Source organism: Crocuta crocuta, unplaced genomic scaffold (genome assembly GCF_008692635.1).
Source record: "Crocuta crocuta isolate KB4526 unplaced genomic scaffold, BGI_CrCroc_1.0 scaffold26, whole genome shotgun sequence".
NCBI classification, from domain to species: domain Eukaryota; kingdom Metazoa; phylum Chordata; class Mammalia; order Carnivora; family Hyaenidae; genus Crocuta; species Crocuta crocuta.
Genome location: NW_027532249.1, coordinates 5,289,401 through 5,310,460, shown reverse-complemented (window position 1 = coordinate 5,310,460; position 21,060 = coordinate 5,289,401). Strand labels below are relative to the sequence as shown.

General features: G+C 41.7%; 1 long non-coding RNA gene across 2 annotated transcripts in view; it reads right to left on the bottom strand.

The window, feature by feature from the left end:
• The window catches only part of LOC144243053 (uncharacterized), a 62,140-nt gene that overhangs the window by 2,041 nt on the left and 39,039 nt on the right, over nt 1-21,060 (bottom strand). The window contains exon 3 of one of the 2 annotated variants that reach the window (XR_013338524.1): nt 18,562-18,746. This is a non-coding gene — a long non-coding RNA (uncharacterized LOC144243053). The remainder of the gene's footprint in view (nt 1-18,561; nt 18,747-21,060) is intronic. The other variant, XR_013338526.1, reaches the window with a different exon arrangement.

The window sequence follows — 21,060 nt, the reverse complement described above, 5'->3', positions numbered from 1 at the left end:
TCCTCAGCCCCCCCCCCCCCCAAACTCTAGGCTTCCAAACAGACCAAGTTCAGCAACTTGCCTCTGACAAAATCCAAAGGCAGAGAAATGAGTGGTTGTAGAACAAGAAAGGAATTTATTTCAGCGAGGCCAACACTAGGAAGACAGCAGACTAGCGTCTCAAAGATTGTCTCCAAAGTGCTGAAAGTACTTCCAGGTTTATATAAGTGAAGTGTGCACAGAGCTGGGTGGGCACAGGCAGGTAGGCAGTGAAGGTCAGTCAAATGGGTCATTGTCTTGAGAACAATTACCTGGGGTCCGCTGGCTCAGGGCAGCCCCATTGCAGAAGGGGTTAGTATAACTCCCTATCGGGATGTTTGCCTGCAGGGCCTTTTGCTGAGTTAACAGATAATCTGGAAGCAAGAACTTAATCAGTTAAAAGTACAGACTGAGGTCCAAATGGAGGTACTTGAAGTCCTCTTTCACATCCATTCACTCAACTGTCTGCTCATCATTTCTGTTTAAGATATTATTTTAGGAGATTAGATGGATAAAAAGCTGTGTAGTTGACAAACCAAGTTTGATCTTTTTAAAGAAAGCTTTGGAAAACAGACTCAAATATGGAGAACAAACAGATGGCTACCAGAAAGAAGGGGTGCGATGGGGATTAAGAGTACACGTATCATGATGAGCGCTGAGTAATGTATAGAACTGTTGAATCATTATATCGTACACCTAAAACTAATGTAACACTGCCTGTTAATTATACTTGAATTAAAAAATAACTTACAAAATAAAGAGCTGCTTTGGTTTGAAGGAGACCCTGGGATTCTGTGTAGCAGATCAGGGTTCAGACACTGAGCAAGACTCTGAGGCATAATTGAATTCTACAAGATGGAAGTGTGAAAAATAGCCAGAGGTACATTATGGTAAGCTTAAAATTGTAAAGATTGTTAATAATTTCTGCTGAAAGTAGAAATTTAACCTGAAAATTAATTAATTTGCATGTACGGTGCCTGGGTGGCTCAGTCGGTTGGGTGTCCGGCTCCAGCTCAGGTCATGATCTCATGGTCTGTGGGTTCGAGCCCCGCATCAGGGTCTGTGCTGACAGCTCAGATCCTGGAGTCTGCTTCAGATTCTGTGTCTCCCTCTCTCTCTGCCCCTTCCCCACTAGCGCTCTGTCTGTCTCTCAAAAATGGAATAAATGTTTAAAAAAATTTAGAAATTAAGTTGCATAAATTTGCATAGTAGAGTATTTTCTTATTTCCTGGGTATCAGTCACAATGCTGTATGTGGTTTTTCTGATATCATTCTGATGACAATGCAGTGAAACCAGTGATCATATTCCCATTTGACTGATGAGAAAAGAGGGGGCGAAAACATTAAGCAACGTGTCACTTAACTGTAATCATTAAAATCTAGGTTGGAATGATTAGAGTCCAGTGCTTAGTTCTTAGTTGTTCAGAGTAGAAAGGAAACGGGTTTAAATATCCAATTCAATATTACCTCCTTTGTGACCACTAAATGTCACTTAAGTTTTCCTTACTTTATCACCTACAGTGATGGGAATTGTAATACCTGTCTTATCAAACAGAGTACACTATTGTGAAGATGTCATAGAATAATGCATGTAAAAAATGGTTTGGTGCAATGCATCACGCTGTGTAAACAACTGTTAATAGTCTTATACTTGGCTCCATTGCATTTTTATTTATCTTTTTTTTTTTTTTTACTTTTAAAGAGAGTGTGTGAGTGGGGGGAGAGGGGCAAGGGAGAGAGAGACTGAGAGTGAGAGAATCTGAAGCAGGCTCCATTGTCAGTGTGGAGCCTGACTTGGGCCTCAGGCCCACAACCCTGGGATCCTGACCTGAGCAGAAATCCTGAGTCAGAAGCTCAACTCACTGAGCCACCCAGGTGCCCCTCCATTGCATTTTTAAATGGAATCTTTGATAATAGTCTAAGAAATTGTTCTGTCCTAACTAATGTCGGGGAGTTGTCAGTTTGTTCCTAAACATGTACTGAGTGAGAGCTGTGAGTACCAGAGAGGTAGAAATAGAGACAATTACATGATGAATTTTGAATAATGTTATATTCATAAAATAAAAAGGGAAAGTCTGGCTAAAATCCAGTATTTAAATGAACTAGACAAACAGAACCATTGCCTTATTTAGGAGGTGGACAGGGCTTTACCACTATAAGATTAAATGTGCATCTGGCTAATATCAGTGAATCTTCCCTTAAATATTTTGGACATCAAACAAAAAAGGGGAATTTGTATGTAGTGTAAGTTATTACATACGTTTTGGTTTGTAAACTGGCATGGATAGAAACCTAGGTTTCTTGTTTTAAGCTGTAAATTAAGAAAATCCATAGAAGCTATCAAAATTAATATACTTTTGTTTATATAAAAGCAGGAATACATTATTCAATAGCTCTTATTCTGAAATAACTGTAAAATTCATTAGACAAATGGCAATGATTACCATGAAATCAGGCTTCTGACTTAGATTTTTCTGCAATTAGGGAGAAAACATCACACTTGGATTTATGTTATTTAGATTGACTGGGGAAATCCTTTTTAAAGCTTAAGCTAGACTATGTATTTTCAAGAATTACTCAGTAGAGCTTCTTTAAAAGGTTTTGTAAAAAAAAAATAATAAGTTAAGCAGGTTTGAAAAAATCAGACCACATTTCTCTGCAGATTTTGGGCTCCTAAAGGCCATAGTGTGAAGGATACAGGATTCTGTTGCAAAGGAATAATTAGTCTGTTTGTTTTCCCGTAAATTGTAATCCTGAGTGCTGAGGTTTTTGTTTGAAGCATTTAAAGGTGGCAGGAAACTGAATTTGCAGGTGAAAAAAAGCCTCAATTAGCCTGGAAAGCATGTCCTTATGATGAATAGAGCGGGAGTGAGGTGGAGTAATTACCAACTGCAGTTTGGAAAGTCTTATGTAAACCATGAGAGACTCTTGAATGCCAAGAACAAACCGAGGGCTGATGGGGGTGTGGGGGAGGGGAAGGTGGGTGATGGGCATGGAGGAGGGCACTTGTGGGGATGAGCACTGGGTGTTATATGGAAACCAGCATGACAATAAACTATTAAAAAACCCACGAAATCCTGTGGTCTGCTCCCTATTTCTTGTCCTGTCCTTTCCCACAGCTCTACTTCCTCCTATAGAACTTAGATCTATAGAGTTGGCTTATTTGTGATGTTTAGGTTTCTGTTCACCAATTAAAATATATCCCAAGGGCCTAAAACACTGCTTGGTATGTAGCAGGGAAGAGATCAATATTTTTTGAATGGATAAATGAACCAGTAGCCAGGGTCTTTATCTTCGTGGTCTTCAGTTTATTTGTTTAATAAATGAGAATAATATTGGTTGGCCACCCCGCCCCCCCAGAGAAACTATGAGGATAGCTATGATCATATACAGTACCTTAGTTTCAACTGAAATGTGATGGTATCTCAAAATGTCATTCGTTTGAAGTTTGAATTTATTTTGTCATAGGAAAAAAACAAAACCCAATGTATGTAGCTTCTGAACTCCAATAGAAATGCCATCAGGAGGGTGGGATTTTGAAGTTGGAATACTAGCTCAGAACCCCAGCATACTATTTTCTTAATTTCTTTATTGCTTAGGTCATATTAAGGATCAAATCAGAGAAAGTACAGTAAGTAGTGGTTAAGAGACTAAGCTCTAAATTTCTACTGAATTGGGCTCAGATCCTGACTTAGTCTTTTGGTAGCTGATGCACCTGGGTAAATTATCAAAATTGTTTAAACATTCATCTTCTTTGATAGAAACTGTCAATAATAAGTAGTACTTCCTATAGTTGTTGTAAGGATGGGAATAAAAGTTTACCAGCCTGTAAGTTGGTGGCAATAGAACTAAGTTGTTTTAGGCCAACCCTTTTGCTGAGAACAATTAGATAACTGGATTATTAATACAGCTATCATTTTGTCATTAGCAAAGGTCTGCGAAAGAGTAGTTTATGATCCAGGAGGCCCAGATCTGTGAGCCCAGCAATTAGGGACACTTTTCTCCTCACAGCAGAGTGTCACAGCCTCTCAGCCTGTGCTTTGTAATTGACAAGATATTAAAGAGTATAGCTTATAAGAGACTTGCAGGCTTGGCGATCGGGCAAATAGACTGAAACTTAGAGCCTGCCAAGGAGAAAATAAATACATCAGGCTTTGAGATCCTAGAGGCCACATCCTAGGTGTTAGGGTGAGTAGGAAATAGACCAGCTCAAAATCTTCTTGTTTTAATTTTTTTAATGTTTATTTATTTTTGAGAGAGACAGAGTGTGAGCTGGGGAGCGTCGGAGAGACAGGGAGGGAGACACAGAATCTGAAGCAGGCTCTAGGCTCCACACTGTCAACACAGAGTCTGATACTGGGCTCAAACTCATGAATCACAGGATCATGACTTGAGCCAAAGTCAGACACTTAACCGACTGAGCCACTCAGGTGCCCCCAGCTCAAATCATCTTAGATTAGGTTATGGTTGTCTGGAATGGCTAGTACCTCAAGCATATCTGCCTGTCAGAAGCCCATCAGAAATAACCAGGCATATGAAGAGATGGTAAACCTATTACCAAAAGCCAAGAGAAAGTAAAGACAAAAGAAACATATCTACACGATATCTCAAATCAAAATAGGAGTTGAGATATATGTGCTTTAAAATAACTATGATTTAGTATGTTAGAAGAGTTAAAAGACAAGCTTGAGAATTTTGACATCAGTTATATAAAATTCTAAAGTTGAAAAGTGTAATAGCTAAAATTAAAAACTCAGTTGATTAAATACATGAAGGGAACTGATGAATAGAGAGACAGAAGATACAGAAAAGAACCTAAGAGACATATGGACATGGTGGATACATGCCTTAAATGGAAGTAGAAGCACAGGAAAAGCAGATAGAAGAATGGAACAGAAGCAGTGTCTGAAGAGATGGTGCTTGGGAATTTCCCAAATTGGTAATAGAGATCTGGTAAAGATTTGGGGGAAATTACAGACCTCAACAAGATAAACACAAGAGACACTATCTCTAGGGCCATCAAGATCAAGTTGCTGAAAATCAAAGACAAAGAGAAAATGCTAGACACAGCCAGAGGAAGAAAGATACAAGATCTTCAAAGAAGCAACAATAAGAATTTGAGTTGATTTCTCCACAGAAACAATGGCATCCAGATGACAGTGGTGACATGATATTTTAGAAACCTTGAAATAATTCTGCCAATCTGGAATTCTGTATTCAGTGATGACAGCCTTCAAAAGTGAGGGCAAAATTCAGATATTTTCAGACAAATTTTTATCAGCTCACTGCATTCTTTTGACCCTAAAATAGACCCATGGAACAGTGTTTTAAATCAGTAGAACCTCACCACTGCCTACGGTGGTCTTTCTGTGAAACAGTGTGTTGAGTTCCAACTTGGGATACCTCTGCCTTTTCACGCCAGTATAGCCTTGACCATAGGGCGAGGCTCCCTCCCCACATTTCTGGTGGTGAATGTCTGGTGACTATTTCCATGGAGAGCTTGCTCTAGCAAGGGAGTGGGGAGGGAGGGAGAAAGATGTCAGCGGCTGTATATGTGTATTCAAGGGACAGAGAGAAGATCATGAAGATCTCTGTGACTCCAGGGTCTCTTACAGGCATGGACCCTGAATTGAAATAGTCATCTGTGGCTAATAGTTGTGAATTGAACAGCCCCACTCCACACAGTGGCTATGCATGGAAATGCTGTGCACAAATTCCCCTTAGTTGTCTTTAGGGGAGGCAAGTGCTCTTATCTCCCCTCCTCCATCCTCCTTCATGGACTGTGAATGTGCTGGATGGAGCCCCATCTCCATACTGAGGATCAGGACTATCCCTTCAGACTGTGAAACCACAGTCTGGGAGGATTCAGTGTCTCTGGGGACATCATGGAACACAGTTTCCATAGCAGCCCCAGGCCACTTACACAGACTTCATCTGTTTGGGAAAGAAATCTTCTGGGCTCCCACTGCCATTTGGATTTCCTATCCTTTTTGATTAATCAAATCCTAATTGATACAAGGAGGCAAAAGCCAAGTATGGCTTCCCAGCATCATTAGTGATGGTGATAGCTTAATATTTTATGCCACCCTAAATCCTGGTTGTCATGATTAAAATGAGCCAGCTTCCACACAGGAGACAGGGTTCTTGACCTAGAGACCCCTCGCCTTCTCTTCCCATGATTGGAGAGGGTGCCATTAAGAAAGCCCCTTTCTTCCCTCCCCTATCGGAATTAACCTTCAACATCGATGAGACATCTTGGAAGTTTCTGTTCAGTAAAAAGTTTAAAGCAATTTGCCCGTGTTTCACTCTAGGATAATTTTAGAATCCCTCTGTTGATATTTCCTGACTACAGCCTAAGTGGTCTAAGTTTCCCTTTTGGGTTACCTGCCCAGATGGCCTTGTTAAGAATCAGGGAGCTCTTGAGGAACAGGACCCGGACGTGGCTACGTGTCCCGCTGTTTGAAGGGGGTCCACGGGAGGGAGCAGAACGGTTCTTCTCTCCCCTGCCCCCCATCAGAGCACCATGTTCGCTGGCAGAGCACCACCCGCTGTTTTTGTTGGCAGCACTACTGCAAGCTGTGTGTGTTAAAAACTACCATTTTTTTTGTCAAGCTGTTTTGACAGGGATTTGGTCTTTAAATAGTAATTGCTCATTAATTGCATTTCTCCCTACCATCCACAACCTGCCTGGTCTCCTTGTATACTTTGGAATATCCAGAGACGTTAGCCAATAATATTTTTATTTTCATGGAGATTATGGGTGTGTTTGAAGAAGATTCCTTGGGACCATGTGAACATGCATGCCTTGCCTGCGGTAGGACTTGGAGCCCTATTTAAGTGTAATTACAGTCTGACCCCATTTGCTCCTACTAGCCCGAGCCGTCATAATGGGCTGGCATATGGTTTGTGCTTACAGGGTCACAGGCAGGAAGACGGGGCTTGCTGGGAGACTCACTGACTTGAACGATGATTTACCTGAAGCACGTGCTTTGTGGCTTATAAAGCACAAAAGATAGATATTCTCAGTCACCATGTTAGGGATATTAACAACAACAACCACAACCACGAAAACCTTTGCAGAAATCTCTAAGGTTAAACGATCCTGTTTTTAAGTGAGGTTGTTTGCCTGGTGAGACCAGATCTGTCTGGGCTTTGTCAGGCATTGAAAAATTTCATTTAGAGCAAGTTGGATAAGAGCCTGTGTTTGCAGATGGCTTAAGAAGTCTGGTATCTCTAGTGTTATAATGTCAATTAATGTCGGTTAACGGCTGCTTTTTTGACTTCTTAAGCAAGGTTCGTATTCACTTTAGCTTTTAAGACCTGGTATTCGACTTGTTAAGGGTTTCCACATAAATCCCCCCGTACATAATCTCTTTCTAGGTTCTGCTAAGAAAATTGGAATTACAGGATAGTTTTGTGACCAAAGGATATTTTCCTCTGTTACCATTTTAATAACTGGTAAAAGGAAATACCACGGGGATGAGTTTAGTTCTGATAAACCAAATTTAAATTTATAACTCGTTTGCTTTTAAATTCTAATTTATTTGTTTGTTTATTTAATGTTTGTTTATTTATTTTGACAGAGAGAGAGAGAGAGAGAGCATGAGCAGGGGAGGGGCAGAGAGAGACTGAGAGAGAATCCCATGCAGGCTCTGCACCGACGCAGGGCTTGAACTCAGGACCCATGAGATCATGACCCGAGCTGAGCTGAAATCTAGAGTTGGGCCCTTAACTGACCGAGCCACCCAGGCATCCCTGTTGTTTTGCCTTTAAAAAAAACAAAAACATTCAAATGATTTCTAAGCCTCTTAGTGAAATGCACTTCTTACAGGCTATTTTTTTCTAACACACCATCTTTTATATGCTAAGTCTAATTTCAAATACTTGGTGGATTTAACTGTTTCTCCTCATTTTGAAGCTGCCCGTGTGCTCATTGGCAATGGCTAGTCCCTCTTTTGTCCTGGTTCATACTGTACAGCTCCTGATGGAGTACAATTTGTCACTCAGGCGTCCAAAATGGCTTGTTACTGGCCGTTAGAGCACATACAACTTTTCCGTTTGACGTGTAGGCCCTTCCAGTACCCCCACACCTGACATTCTTACCTCAACTGTGCCGCACCCTCATGTTATGCTACCTACCTCTTGGTCACTTCTGGAACAGTTCTCTTCTCCACAAATCTGGATAAAATGTGTGCCATTGAATGACTAGTTTATTTCAGTCTGCCTTCATCATTTTTGGACAAGTGCACGTCCACCTAGAATTACCTCCCTCACACTCTGCTCTCAGTAAAACTGAACTCCATCTCCATGCCTGAGCCTTTCAGCGTCCAGAGTTGAGCATGCAAGGCCAGAAGTGATCGAGATGGAAGTAAGTCCCCTTGGGATAGGAAGCAAGATAGTTTCTTCTTGGTTCTAATGGTGGAGCAGAGGTGTCAGGGTGTCACTTTCCTCCTAGAAGGACAGAGATTGTCCTCCTACCCCAGTGAGATGTACACATACTTGTTTTCTGTATGTGCTGTGACGTGAGGAAGGCAGGATGCCCAGTGGTCAAGGCCAATATCGGTCTGTCCCTACCTAACCTACTGATCCTATATGTACGTATCTTACTCGTTCTGCTTCTCTGGAGAACTCTGACTGTATAAGGCAATTGTTATACGGAGTTGGCTCACGTGATTATGGAGGCTGCCACATCCCAGGAGCTGTCATCAGCACGCTGGAGACCCAGGAGAATTGGTGGTGTAGTCCTGAGTACCAGAGGACTAATGGTGTAAGTCTCAGTCCAAGGGCGGGAGAAGGCTGATATTTCAGCTCTTGCAGTCGTCCCGAGAGAACAGGTTTTCCATTCCTCCACCTTTTTGTTCTTTTCAGGCCCTCAGTGGATTGGATGATGCCCATCCGTCCTGGGGAAAGCCGTCTGCTTTACTTAGTCTTCTGATTCACATGCTAGTTTCCACTGGAAACACCATCACAGATGTACCCAGATACAATGTTTAGCCAGATATCTGGGTGCCTCATGATCCAGACACGTTGACACAAAATAAACCATCACAGCCACTAGGGCTGCCTCCAGAGGGGAAGACTCTGGAGGGAGGTGGTGTTCTGTCCCTTCTTTGAACTCATTTGGTGTGGATTATCCTTTGCCCAGAGCATCCCCTCTGTTTTATTTTGTTTCTTCACAGCATCGTGAGTCTCTCAGAGACCTTGAAATTAAAGACCAGTCTTGTTCACTAGGCGGCGCGGTAGATTCTTGATATTAACTGTTGAGCTCCTTGAAGGCAGATACTGAGTCCATTGTATTTACCATCATATTGCAGTGTACACAGCCCAGCACATGCTAGAGGCCTGTGCATATTTTGTGGAATGAATGACTTTTCCATCTGGTATTTACCAAGCCTAATTGCACCTTTTTTTTTTTTTTTTTAAATTTTCCTCCCTCCAGTTCTCCCTCCAACTCATACACACACATATATATTTATAATCAAATGAATTCCGTGTTTTTGGTTTCAACTCTTATTGAAAATCTCATCTTGTAAGGATTAGCCAAGTTTCCTGCCTAAGTTAATAAATGCAGTTGAATTCTGCTGAATGCGTTTTTGTATTTTCTGGATCTTATAATATTTGTGCTGTGATTTTGAATGCCACTTGTGCTTAGACTACGAGACATTCTAGGAAAACACATATGATAGGCCATGAATACCTCTTTTAAAAAAAATAATTCTGTGATTTCTGCAAGTGGGAAACATGAAAGTGACGGTTGATTTTAGGATTTATTAATGTTGGATGTGAACTTGTGAGCCATGGAAAATAGTACTCAAGAAAACTACCTACTCAGCTCAGATTTCTTTTGGGTTCTTAGTTGTGGCCACTTGGCAAAGACTGTGTTTTCTTAGTTACTTTGATGGATGGATGCTCTTGGCTTAAAATCTATTTTGCTTATTATTATTGTTTTTTTGGTAAATAGTCTTGAATTCTAACTGCTCTTTAAAGACAAAGTCATGGGGCGCCTGGGTGGCTCAGTCGGTTGTGTGCCTGACTCTTCATTTTGGCTCAGGTCGTGATCCCAGGGACTGGGATCGAGCCCTTGTGTTGGGCCGTGGAGCCTGCTTGGGATTCTCTCCTTCCCTCCCTCCCTCTCTCTCCTACACTCTCTCCCTTGCTTGTGTTCTTTCTCTATCCAAAAATAAACAAACAAATATAAAGGAAAAAGACATTTTTGGGACTAATAATTGGGGAAGAGTGGATTCTGGAAATGTTATGATGAACAAGACATAGAAGAACAATTTACAAATCTTTGGTTTAGTAGAGTACTTAAGCCAGTTTGGAAGGGGATACAGATATTTTCCTAGCCATATAAATTTGATTGAAGCTGTTTGGAAAAATTAGTAATCTTGTAAAACATCTATTTAGAGGTAACCAGTGATCTCCATGTCCTATCCAGTATTTGTAAAGGCAAAAAAAAATTGAGGTGGTAAGTTTTGAAGGCAGGCGCATCTTGACTTGATGCTAGTTACTGTTAAGTTGCTTATATAATCTCAAGAAACTTAGCTCTGCAAGCTGTAGTTTGCTCATCAATTACATGAGCACAGTGATTCCTGGTAAGATTGTGGAGTATGAACACTAAGTATGGGATGATAAGTAACTGCTACATAGAAGGCGATCAGTTAAGTGTTAGATGTTCTTCTCACTCTGTGTATGTAATATAAGCAGGGTTTGAATCCACAAAATGAGTTACTTCATATATGACTGCAGAGTAGCTTTGCCATACTACCTTCGAGAAGTTTCAAATGGTTAAATTTGCTTCTCTTTAAAATGCCATTTTTATTCTGGTTCCTATCATTTGGTTTTGGCCCTCTTTGCTAATGTTTTTGGTGGAATCATACCATTTTCTGTTTGGCTTAATTTATAACTATTTTATTTTTGGCCGTATGCATACGGTTTCATTTCGGGACCTATTACAGTGTTGGGTTTTTGGCGTCACTCACCTTTCCCCCCCCCTTCTCCTCTTTGGCCCATCTCCTCCTATTTCGTTTTGGCATCACTAACATAAGTGTTCACGTGTGTGCTGTAATTCTTCCCAATACATCTTTAATGGTGCAGTATTCCTTTTTATACGTTTTTATTTTTCAGAATGACAAGCTTGTATTTCACGTATTTGAAAATGCTTTAGAACTTCTTGTTGAATATTGATTAGTTGGCATTTTAAACATTAACCGGTGTTGTAGAGTTGTGTTTTAGTTTTCTATTTCTTCTCTACCCTTTTCATCATGTACGTCATAGTTTCTGTCATCAACAAAGGATTATTAAGGATCCTACACTTGATCTTAGCCAAAAGGCTGAGAAGCGATGGGATTCTTAAGGATCCTAAAGTGTGTAGCTCTCTGCTGGATCTTGCATGCAGCAGTGTAAAGAGGCCCCGTACCATCACCCTCCAGTCTGCGTGCTCTTATTTTATGAAGAATTTCATAGAATACGAATTGCCATCTTTGAGGTGCTTGAATCTAAAACAAATATGGACATGTCGTCCAAGCAAATATTTGAATGAAGATATCTGTAAATAGTAAACAAATAGACACGAGCATCATTTACTATAGACTAGACTTCTGGCTCCCAAGATGTTGCCTCCCTTCACTGTCTTCATTTTCTCTCACTATTGAGACGTCAGGCTCCCTTCCACATCAACTCGAATAATTGCTAGGTAGTTGTGCCCCTTGGAAATGAGGTAACAAGTCCTTTAATTGGACTGGCAATTGCACTACTTGTGATAGCATCTGTATAACACTGCTGCTTTGTTCTCTTCCTGATCTGTTCTCTTGAGAGATTAGCAGCAGGGGTAGGTAGCAACGGTTGAGGGGATCCCTGGACAAGTGGGATGCAGGATCCACCTCCCTATGAAGGGGCCAGAGGGAAATGGGGAGCCCGTCTCTCTTCTCCCTAGTAGCTGGAATGTGGTTCAGTGACCCCATGCAGCCAGTGAGCAGCTTAAATGCAGGAAATGTGAACTTTAAGGGAATGACCAGTGGGATCAGGGAGTGGTGATTCACTGTGTGGCTTTTGCAGAGCACAGAGTAATGGGAGAGTCCAGTATCCTGAGCAGACTGCCCTGTCTCTGTCTCTCCTCCCTAGGGCCTTGCAAAAACATGTTTCTCCAATCTACCATTTATTATTTACCCTTCTGATGAGTTGCTCTTCTATTTAGATTAACCAGGCTTTGTGATATTTGGAGCCAAGAATCTGAACATAATCATCAGACACATCAAACAACTAGTGAGGTAGAGGGACATGTCCCCCTTACGGGAAGGGGTAGAATGATCAGGGGCATCTGGGTGGCTCAGTCCACTGAGCATCTGACTTCCACTCAGATCAAGATCTCAAGGTTCATGAATTTGAGCACTGCGTCGGGCTCTGTGCTGACAGCTCAGAGCCTGGAGCTTGCTTTGGATTCTGTCTCCTCCTCACTCTGCCCCTCCCTTGCTTGTGTTCTCTCTCTCTGTCTCTCTCTCTCTCTCAAAAATAAGTAATGAGTGAGTGAATGAATGCATGAATGAATGAATGAATGAATGTGCAAGCAAGCAAACAAAAAACAAATGATCAGTGAAAACACAGCCAAGATTGGCCGGACCATAAAAGGACCAGCCGGAAGGAGCCAACGTGGATCTATTAGTGGTAAGAATGGAAAGTTGTGGCAGAACATCAGAGAACTTAGCAAAAAGAAGCAAATGAGTGTGGTTTTCATCTCGTAGGTCCTTAGAGGAGCTGGATGTTATAGTCTGTTCAGTCCAGATGTTTCTTTTCATAGGGAGAAGGAGGACCAGAAATGAGAGGAATAAGGAAATGACAGTACACTCTTCCAGGGCAGGGGCTAGGATCGCCTGCCCGCCACAGCAAGGGGAGGAACGTGCCTGGTCCATATGAGGAGTAATTGGAAGGCTTAGTAGCTGATTGCATTTGGGTCCAAAGCAGAAGTAGGGTTTGAGGACAGTGCAAGAATTTTGTGCCTTGTGTGTCACTTGGCTTTTAAACTGAGTTGAAATAAAATGAGATGAGAACAATCCGCCCTCATTTCTTTGTTTTCTTAAATACTGTTGGCCCCGTGTGTGACCAGACCTTTTATATAGAAAATCCTGCCTTCAAAAAAATGATTCGATACACTTGATTATGTTTGTGCCCTTCTACATATATATACTTTTTCATTTCGTAGTCCCTTTCCAATTGTCTCCTGCTCTCTATGTGGGAGGCAAGACTAAGAAGCAAGGCAGGAGTTTCAAGGACATTGAATTTTGCTCTGATCACAGCCTTTTCAACACAAACCTTGCCCTCCCTCTGGAGTTGCATGTGGACAGCTTTGTTCCATGTTGGATTCTTTGTAAGGTCCATCTTCATTTCCTCTGTGCTATCAGACCCCGGCATTTCCTTGTACTTTTTGATCAAACACCATTGTTTTCTTCCTACTGGGTGGAACAGTAGATGCTGTTCCAGTTTCAATATTAATTTCCTTTCTGGTACAGTACTTCTGAGCTGGAGTGTGTTTAGCATTTCGTTTCAATTTTGAGGGGAGATTTGATCTCTCAGCACCCTGTTTCAGGGTCTGATATTTCGTGAAGGTTCACTGTGACTGCTTTACTTGTAAGGTCAGGTTTCTGATGCAAATGGAAAAGCAAACAAGCAGTTAATTTTATGTGGCCCTGCATTTTGCTGTCGACATGCCTGCCTCAGTGTATTGCTTCTCTAAGCGCTCCTGATTAACATTTTTCAGCTTGTAAAGGATCGATTTGTTCGGCAGAATTATTGGTAGTTGATGGTAGCAGTGAATTTTCTCTGGTATCTACTTGAGGAAATAAATCGCACTTCTCTTTGCCTTCCCTTAATTAACTTGATATTGTTGCCGTCAAATCTTTATTTAATAAGTATGTAAAGGATCTTCCTTGGTGTTAAGTTGCCAGTGCTGTGTGGGGCTAAACTTCAAGGATGACATCCAACGTTGTCTGTTTTAGGAAAGATGCAGTTTACTTATGCAGTAAATGTGGAAGGAGCATCCATGGAATGTTCATTTTACTGTAATTGCGTATTAACACTTTTACTGGAAGGAAAGCCTGCATCTTAAGGGTTGGGAGACCAAGGGTCAGGCGCCGGCTCTGCCATTATCTGCTTCTTCATCGTAAGCAAGTAAGATCACTGTTCTGACCTTGCCCCTTGTCTGTGAGATGGGATGCTTTTTTTGCTTTCCTTTGTCACCAGGCTGCTGTGGGTGACCATGTGGGATCATGAAGGTGGCAACGTGATCATCTCATTCCTGGTACTTCCCTCCTCTGGTTTGCCTTTGCAGCCCAATTCAGCCCTTCTTTATATTATTCATGCTGAAATGAGCTTTGATTCCATGCCTTCTAAATGTGTATGTTTCTCCCTTCTTCCCCACTGTGTTTATGCTCTCTCAGATCTCTCTCTCTGCCCCCTCAAAACTTGACCAGTCTTCACAGCCACACCTGAAATGCCTTCTCCCCTGTGAACTCACCCTTGTTCTTCCTAATCTGAAATAGACTCTTAGTCATCTTTGGTGACCTCATCACAAGGCTGAACTGGAGTTGGTTACATATGTGTCCCATGTTGCTAAGTATACTAACACGGAGGATCTGGACCCTGTTTTTTGGCATCTGTCACTGCACTGAACAGTGCCCTTGTATGGGTCCAGACTTACCGGATGGTGACTGGCATGCCTTTGATACATCAGACAACCCCTCATCCTCCACCTCATTATCCTTATTGCATAACACTTTGGAGGATCTCCAGTGTCTTTTCGGCATTGCCCTTGGATGTGAGTCAGGTGTAGCTGTATAAGTCACTACGAGTAGCTAAGGAGCAGGGATCCTGGATGTTCAGGCATGGCTTCTGCATTAAGCTTGAGGCGCTCATCATGTAGTTTGTGAGACTACTGAACCCCATCCAGAGAAGAGGGAATGATCTCCCTCATGGGAGAATTATGAGCTGACAACATAGGAGCAGAGAGGAGACCTAGTTCATTCTGTGGCAATGGGTCTTAGTGGACAAGTGAGCAAGAGTCTTCTGGGTAGCTGGCCGGGAGGTGGATGGTAGATATACGTAAGAGATGTACCTCCAGTGTGCATGGGAGTGGGGGTAGTTGTGAGCGAAGTGTGCAGAGTGGGTGAGGATGCTGGTACAGATGCCCTTTGGTCAGGTGGAGATGACAGAGGCTTGGCTCCTCAGGAGAGAGAGAAGCGAATGCCAGGGGAGCATCTGTTTCAGAACCAGTTGGTATCATGAGAGGAAAGGAAAATGGTCAGAGCAGAGGACCTGACCTGCCTTCAACCAGCTACGGAATCACCAGGAAGCAACCTAAATAGAGCCCCAGGCTTGCCCTCAGCAATTGATTCCATAGGTCTAGGACAGGGCTCAAGACCTGTGTTTTAAGAAATTATCCAGTGGGGTGCCTGGGTGGCTCAGTCAGTTAAGCATCTGACTTTAGCTCAGGTCATGATCTCAGTCTGTGGGGTTGAGCCCCACATCAGGCTCTATGCCGATAGTTCGGAGCCTGGAGTCTGCTTCAGATTGTTTGTCTCCCTCTCTCTCTGTCCCTCCGCCGCTCACCCTCTCAGAAGTAAATTTAAAGACAATTTAAAACAAAACAACAACAAAAAATAAATTATCCAGTGATTCTGATATAGGTAGTCATCGAACTGCCTTTTGAGTAAATGAGTTGCTCTTAAGAACTTTGTAAACTCAAGGAATTATGAATTCGCACACAATTTGTTCTGGGGGAAAGATCATGGATAGCTCTGTTCAGATTCTCAAAAAGATCCATCAACTCCCAAAAGTTTAAGAATCACTGAGCTAGGAGGAACGCCTAGTGCTTTTCTTAAGCTTATACAAAATGAGAACAATGCAATAGCAGAGATACTAGAGATCAGTAACCCTTAAAAAAACGCTTTGTGATTTGGGGATAGTTGATATTTTCAGGAGCCCTACTGTAAACACATGAGGAAGGTGCAGGCTTGCCACCCAGTTTGCAAATTGGGACTTATTTGGGTTACTATCTCAGTGTCTAAAGAAGACACAGTGTTTGGTGGATCCAGGGATTTAACAGTTTATCTGTAATAGGGTTTTTTTTTTTACCAAAAGGAGTTTTTTTCCTGACCTAATTAAATCCTCTGGTCTCCCCTGGGTCTTATTTTTTAATTTTGAAGTTAGCAGTATATAAAGTTCAGTATAATGAAGGTCTTTATTGAGGATTATTAGTAATGGTGCCACACTTGGCTCTCCTGTGGTTACAGTCATATCTGCATTTCTAAGATAAACATCTTTTTGAAATTTAGGGAGCATGTGAGAAAAAATGGATATTGATTCAACTTGGTTTTTACTGCTTAACCCAAGAACTCTCATATCAGTCAGGTATGCTGTTGAAAATGTTGCCCACGCCCTCATTTCTTCCTAAACCAGTGGGGAAGTGGGCATATTGTTTATCCTGCCGAAATCAGTACTCTGGCTTGGGGGCTCTGATCAGAGAGATGTGTTCCCTAGCAAGAGCTGAGGCTGGGAACCCACTGGTAACTACAACTTGTTCTTAGCAGTGCTTCTTGGGTCCCGGAGTCCCACCTTTGATCATTGGCTTAAATATTACAGAGATAAAGTTGGCCTGTGAAGTTTCCTCTAGGCAAATTTTGCCCCTATGAAGGGTTACTAATTCTTAAGCCCAGTCAATATGATATTGATCCGCAAAGGTTTATTCTCAATTCACGGGGTACCCGGTGCTAGGTTAGATGTTGTTAAAGGTACGTGTCCAATTTGGCCAAAGGCCAACAATAAGCTTGCTGAAAGAGAATCCCGTAAGAAAGAGAGGTCCAGGCTAGGTTTAATCAAGTGTAAAATCACACACTCAGATGCTTAAAACCAACTAACTGTATAGTGAAGCTTTGATTAATCCCAGTGACCATGGCTTCTTATAACAAGCTTCTTATAAAAAATAAAAATAAATTAAAAAAACTTTCCTGAGAAGAAGCGTTTTCCAGTCTCTTGGCTTTATATTATAGTTATGCCAGTGAGTAGTTTCTCCATATTTTGGAGTCACTGAATTTGATATTACCTTTTTTTGAACTTCCTCCCCTTTGACTTTTCTTGTTTTTAATGCCCTGAAGTGATCTTTATCAAAATAAGAAATATTTAACACCTCGTTATTTGTATGCGTGGATTGTTTGCATGGGCCCAAACGTGGTCTAAATAAGTATTTTTATGGGAGTAGATGTGGTTATAGGACTGGTTGTATGAATCTATTTCCATACAGCTTTTGTTTGAGTTTTAGATTTGGAGCCTCTTTCTTATAGACTTAAAAAAAAATCATACACTGACTCAGATACTTAAAAAAAATTTTTTTAATGTTTGTTTTATTCTTGAGGGAGAGAGACAGAGTGTGAGTGGTGGAGAGGCAGAGCCAGAGAGGGAGACACAGAATCCAAAGCAGGCTACAGGCTCTTAGCTGTCAGCACGGAGCCTGATGCGGGGCTCGAACTCACGAGCCATGAGATCATGACCTGAGCTGAAGTCAGACGCTCAACTGACTGAGCTACCCAGGAACCCCTTGATTCAGATACTTTTAGACATGAGTAAGCAGCTGCTGAGGAGTAGGGCAGGTTGAGAAGAACTTCTGTTAGATATTCTGAAATCCTTCTGACAAATGGGATGTAGATCTTTCTGGAGTTGATTTGGATAGCAATGATCACCCCAAATCAGTTCCAGCCCACACAGATTTGAGAGTAGTGGTTGCCTGCTCCTGTGAATTTGTGTTCTTTGCTTTCCTAGTCACGAACCTGGCATCATCATGCAGATGTTCCTACACTTTTACTTCTTCACCACCTCTACCTTGAACCTTCTCTTCTCTCTTTAAATTGAGCTCTGCTATCCTTTCTGCTTATATTATTTAACATTATTTTTCTTAATTTTTTATATTATAATCAGACCCCTCCCAACCATATACCTAGATACACACCAATAGATTTTAACTTCCATCATGTTCCTGATAAAGAAGTATTTCATTTAAGAGAAGAAAGAAAAATAATAGGATGTATCATCTTAGAATGGAAATCTTACCTTAGAGATCATCTAAATTGCAAGTTGTCAAATACTGTTAGGTATTAGTCTTTTTTGGTATAATTCTCTTATTGCCCATGGAACACCAACATTTAAAGTAAAGGGATGTTGAATATCAGGTTGAAGCAGGGTTTTAGGAAGGCCGGCAGTAGGCTTACCTTTGCAATCTAAGGGAGTCTAAGGGTTCTGGGAGGCACACTGAAAAACTAATGATCTGGTTTATCTGGGCTATTTTATATAGATCAGAAGGGAGGACCAGAAAGGAAAGGGAGCCAATATTTACCAATTTACTAGACAGGTAATAAGTAGGATAGGCAACTGGATAGGTTGGTAGGTAGGCAAATAGATGATATTAATTGTGTATATATAAACACATGCACATATATACAAAGTTTCTTATGATACTCTTGAAAGTGGATGGTTTTACATATAAATAGAGTTGATACTTACCTCACTGTCTTTTTGGTGGTTAATCTACATTCTGTCCATTGTTATCTCCACGTTGCCAGCTGGTTGCCTCTCTCAAAGCCACACACAGATCAGGGCAGGACTGGGACCCAGACATTCTGCTCCCTGGTCCCGAGTTATTTCCTCAGACCACTTGTTCTCTTTAGTCAGTGGCAAAACAATACCTGCTAACAAGGGAAATAGAATATTGAGTAGATACTCAATTATGGAAAGAAAGACGCTTCAATTGTGTTGACCTTCAGAAAGGTTAATATTCTTAGTTCCCTATATCTTAGCAACTAATTGGTCATATAAAATGACTGGAAGGAAAGCTGATTCATAGCCATTTTTTGCATTGTGCCAGCATTGGTGTTACCTTAGAGAATGCAGTTTCCTGGTTCAAAAAAGTATATAATGAAGTATTTTTCTTCACAGTGTACTTTCATCATGGCCTGCGAATTGAAGTTTGATATTGAATACTTACTTATTCACTACTTGTACATTTCCTAAATGTGAAAGATATATGACATGTAATTATTAGCATTCTTTTTATGTCTGAAACATAAAAACAACCAACTGAGGCATTAAACCAGAGTTCCAGTATGATACACAGAGAATCCCTATGCTTTTTGTTGACTTCTGCTGAGGTCTGCCAGATAAGAGCCTTATTATGCAGATTCTCAGAATAACAGGCCATGGATATTTTAGATTCTCACATCTAGTTGCTGACTCTCTGGTTTTCTTTTTTAATCTGGACCATTTAGGGACAGGAGGCTTTCAGGATGAGTTTTTGGTCTTTCTCTTGGCTCCTGTAGCATTTTTCATATTTCTCCTTTTTAACAGCTTCCTGCCCCCCAGATTGCCTTCCCTGGGGACAAGGGCTTCTTTTTTGTCCTCTTTGATTTTTCTTTTTAACCCCCTCTCCCTTCTTTTCTTCCCCTGCCTCTTTCCCTTCCTCAGTGAGAGGAATTGGGTTGACAGGGAGGGAGGGAGGAGAGCGAGAAGGAGATGCCATGAGTAAGATCAAAAAGGCAAGAAAGAGTTCTAGAATCAGAATGCCTTCTTCCCATGGTGCAGTGAGAATGTTGAGTGAATAGAATCCATTAGTATTTTTCTTCTTCAGTGTTTCTTTCCAATAAAAATGCAGCAGTAAATGGTTTTTGTGCTTACCTTTGTTATAGAAAACTCCACAAAATTCCATTAAATCCAGCAGGTATGTAATGAGTAATGGGTACCTCTCTAGGACTGAGGATACAGAGGTGAAGAGAACATTGCCCAGACCCACGGAACTCAGAATGCTGTAGAGATGACAAACTTAACCACAATCGTGCTGCTGTATGGGGTAATCAAGACATCTAGAAGACTTATTTTGCAGCGATGGTATATAGGAAGGAGTGATTGATTCTGTCTGTGAAAAGAATCAAAAACAGGTACCCAGGAGAGGTAGCATCTGAGCTGGCATTTGAAAAACGAAGGAGGAGTCTGGCAGCCAGACTCTGGGGTAGGTGCAGGGATGGTGTCTCAGACCTGTGGCGTGTGGGCAGCCCCGTCCTTGGAGTGAATCTACAGATGGTCAGGAATTACTGTAGTGTACTATTACAGGGAAGTGGTGGCCAAAAATGGAGATGAAGAAGCACACACACACACACACACACACACAGTTCAAATCCAGAAAAGCTCATATGTCACATGATAACATTTGGATATTATCCCGTGGGCAGTGAGGGGCCCAGGAATAGTTTTAAGTAGGGAGAGACCGTTTTTGGCCCTCTGTTTTATAAAAGGTCAGCTTGCTGGTCATGTGTGGGATATATTGAGGCAGGTGAGAGTCTAAGTGTGAGGGGACGGGTCAAAGTCAGTGGGAACATGAGCTGAAACTCAAGTTGCGGTAGGGAGGAAGTAGTAGGAAAAAGATCTGAGAAGTGTTTGGGGGGTAAGGTATTGTGCAGGGTGACTCAGGTTCTTGGCTTGAACATCCATTTGGTGGTGCCACCAGCCCCCATAGGCAGTGTCCACAAAGGGGTGTCTGTCACCTGTATTTTCTGTTTCAGATAGCATGCATGAAACTTGGTCATGCTGTCTTTGAGGTTCATCATCTTGTAACAGTGACTACGCTTTCATGGGCCCCACCAAGGTCAACCTGCCCGGTTCCCCTAGGAGATAAGCAATACATAGTACAAAATAGTCATATCTTCTGTTGCACATAAATCCTCAAGGCTTTGCCTAAGTTCGGAATTTCCCCCTCAAAATCCTATAAGGAACTTCTGAGTTGAAGACCGTTGTAGTGTTTGTCAGTAAGCCCAACAGAGCCACGCCCTAACCCTTGCCACTGGAATAGATGCTGTTTCCTCGCTTGAGCACCAAATTGGTAGGAGGCTTAGATTTTGGACCCCTGTTGTATAAAACAATGCAGATCTTTGGGCATGAGAATTACGCCGAACCCACTGTGATGCGTCCTATAAGAAACATGTGAGNACCTGTTCCTATTTCTCACTTCCAGCT